Consider the following 3924-nt stretch of genomic DNA (forward strand, 5'->3'; position numbering starts at 1 on the left):
TGAAACTAATAGAAGAGAAGGTTGGGAAGACCCTTGAATACCTGGGCACAGGGTAAAAGTTCCTGAACAGAACACCAATGGCTTACGCTCTAAGATCAAGAATTGACAAATGAGACCTCATAAAATTGCAAAGTTTCTGTAAGGCAAAGGACACTGTCAATAGGACAAAACGGCAACCAACAGATTGGGAAAAGATCTTTACCAATCCTATATCTGATAGCGGGCTTATATCCAATATATAAAATGAACTCAAGAAATTAGACTCCAGACATCCAAATAACCCTATTAAAAAATGGGGGTACAGAGCTAAACAAAAAATTCTCAACTGAGGAAACTCGAATGGCTGGGAAGCACCTAAAGAAATATTCAACATCCTTAGTCATCAGGGAAATGCAGATCAAAACAACCCTGAGATTCCACCTCACACCAATCAGAATGGCTAAGATAAAAAACTCAGGTGATAGTAGATATTGGTGAGGATATGGAGAAAGAGGAATATTCCTCCATTGTTGGTGGGATTGCAAGATTGTGCAGCCGCTCTGGAAATCAGTCTGGTTGTTCCTCAGACAATTGGACATAGGATTACCATTACCTATACCACTCCTGGGCATATACCCAGAAGATGCTCCAACATATAACAAGGACATATGCTCTAGTACATAAATAGCAGTCTTATTTATAATAGCGAGAAGCTGGAAAAAACACAGATATCCTTCAACAGAGAAATGGATACAAAAAATGTGGTACATTTACACAATGGAGTACTACTCAACTATTAAAAACAATGAATTCATGAAATTCTTAGGCAAATGGATGGAACTAGAAAATATCATCCTGAGTAAGGTAATCCAATCACAAAAGAACACACATGGTATGTACTCACTGATAATTGGATATTAGCCCAAAAGCTCTCAATACCCTAGACAGAATTCATAGGCAACATGAAGCTCATGAAGAAGGAAAACCAAAGTGTCAGTGCCTCAGTCTTTCCTAGAAGAAATAACAAAATACTCATGGGAGCAAATATGGAGACAAAGTGTGGGATAGAAACTGAAGGAGGGGCCGTCTGGAGACTATTCCACCTGGGTATTAATCCCATGTGCAGTCACCAAAGGTAGATGCTGATGTGGATGTCAGGAAGCACATGCTGACAGTAGCCTGATATATCTGTCTCCTCAGAGGTCTGTCAGAGTCTGACATATTCAGAGGCAGATGCTCACAGCTAACCGTTGAACAGATCATGGGATTCCCAATGGAGGAGTTAGAGAGAAGACTGAAGGAGCTGAAAGGTATTGAGTCCCCACGAGGAGAGCAACAATACCAACCAACCAGAGCTCCCAGGGTCTAAACCACCAGCCTAGGAACACATAGGGAGGGACCCATGGCTCCAGCTGTATATGTAGAAGAGGATGGCCTTGTGGGGCATAGTTGGGAGAGGAGATTCTTGGTCCCATGAAAGCTGGATGCTGAATGTGGGGGAATTTGAGGGTGGGGTCACATCCTCATAGAAGCAGGAGGAGGGGGGAAGACATAGGGGGTACCTCGGTGGAGGAGAAAATGGGGTAAAGGGATAACATCTGAAATGTAAATAAAATATCAAAAAAAAGACAAAAAAAAAAGCAGTTTCAATAAACCAGTTTTGATGCTGCCTAGAGATCCCTGAAGGAAGACCTGATGTCAGATGATTTCTTGGCTACCTGCCTGTAGTTGATAAATGTCCACACATAAGAATCACAGAAGGAAGTAGAGAATGGAGCCCAAACAGACAGAGTAAGATACCTTTGTTACAGACAGAATCTATACAGTGATCTCTTGATGCTTATGACAGTTTCCAGGACAGTGTCTTTAGTCAGGGAGCTCCCAAGAAAAGCCAAGTGTGGCCGAAGGTGTTTAGAGCCCAGTGCCAATTTAAAGGGAGAAGTTTGCAGAATTGCCTGGCAAGGCACTAAAGGACTATACCTGGGAGGATTCATTAAATCTACTTTCCACAGGCAGGATTTTCAGGAAGGTCATGCTGGTTGGGATGAAGACAGTCAAATCTCCCTCAGGACGATAGTGTTCATTGCTGCCCACGGGACAATGAGGCTAGGCAGTAGTTGGTCTACTTTGAACAGTCCTGCCTATCTGTCTTTCTCCTAATCTCTTCTGGTCTTAACTTATATCACAGACCCTTGCAGGAAAGGAGATATAAAATTAGTTTATGGATTAAAATATATCAAAATTGATGTTTGTTTTATTGATGACAACCAATAATATGATGAATAATGATTTGAGGTTAGCTAGATAAAATATCAATGTAGTTTTGACTTGCATTTCAGTAATAGCTATGGATATTGAATATTCTCCTAAGCCAATATCTTATTGCAGGGCTCAGAAATGTCTTCTATTCTTGATGATAGTTGCAAATCATGTTGAGGGGTTCATTCTCTCTCTCCCTGGATTCTCCATTAAATGTCAGCTTGCACCCATATCCTTCGCAGAGAGGAGGGACCTGTGGTGATAGTGACTGCAGGACCATAGAATTCACAATCTTAATGACAGCTGCTGCAAGAAACACATCTAACACTGAACCTCTTCAGCTCTGGAAGGAACCTCACAGCACTTGGTGTTGTCTGGAATCTCTGCCTTTTAGTGTTGGAGGTAAGGGCTCTGTCTCTGATTTAGGCAATATCTATGGGTCAAAAGCTTTGAGAAACAGTGTCAAAAGCACACTGTTCTGTTTCAGATTACCTAGTGTCTCTGTCTTCAGAGAACAATTGTTCTTACATTCGTAAACACTTGAAGTTATTCTACCCTCTGGTCACAACTAAGTTATGAGAACTCCTCAGACTGGGCTTCTGATAAAATTACTTTTGCTTTATCTGGATTTTCCTGGACTTCTAGAGTGTGATGTGGGCCCAGAATGAATAGGACCCTGAAACAGGACTATCAAATGTTATTTTGAAGTTCTTCACATGCCTTCTTGACACTGAAAGTGATACAGAGAAGCTAATTGAAATTAATTTAAAAAATGACTACACTGAGCACTGATACAGATTCTTATGCCAAAGTGTTTCCAAAATTGTAGCTTTAATCTGCTTAAGCTCTTTTGACCATTTCCACGAAGTGTGGTGGTGGCTCTGTTTATCTCACCCTTGCTGAAGCTCTTCCTGTCAGGTCCCCGTACCACTAAGCTGATCTAAAAGTGGATTCACCCTCTTGCTGGCATAGTGCGCATGCTCCATCGTTTCTCTTTAGAAAGCAGAGGAAAAGGACAATAAACTGAAAAGAAGAAAAAGCAGGTTTTGACTAATAGAAAGTGGCAGGGAGGGAGCATCTGGAATGCATCCCAGGATTTGTTTCTCCTCTTTGAAACTTTATGTAGAAGCTGGCACAGAAAATGCAATTAATGTAGGTAATTATCTACCTCACTTTATTTCTCTGTTCACATCTTCTATTGAATATATATATGTCTCTGGAAGTTTTAGGCCAGTCAGGTTGACGAAGTCAGTTCTAGGCCAGGGCTACACAGTAAGACCCTGTCTCAAAAAAAGGCACCTGAAGTCTTATATATAGCAGCAACACTGTTCAGAGTTGGCTTCGGTTATGCCCTTTGGTTTATTTTTATATTTTAAAGATTTACTTTTTTCTTTTTATTTATATGCATATATCTGTGTTTCTGCTAATGTGTGCAGGTCCTTGTGGAGGCCAGAAGAGGGTGTTAGATCTCCTGGAATTAGAGTTACAGGGTCTGGAGCTGTCTATTTTGGGTGCTGAGATCTAAACTCCGGTGCTCTGGGATAGCAACAAGTACTACTGATGGTCGACGTTCTCCTTTCTAATAGGCAAACATGCTCTTCCAGACAGAGTTTTTGAGGTAAGACCTGAGCAGTAACCTAGATCAAGTACAGTTCCTGGTGCACCAGAGTTCATTTTGACTGTGTG

This window comes from Grammomys surdaster, unplaced genomic scaffold, assembly GCF_004785775.1.
Source record: "Grammomys surdaster isolate TR1022 unplaced genomic scaffold, NIH_TR_1.0 359, whole genome shotgun sequence".
In the NCBI taxonomy this organism is placed as follows: Eukaryota; Metazoa; Chordata; class Mammalia; order Rodentia; family Muridae; genus Grammomys; species Grammomys surdaster.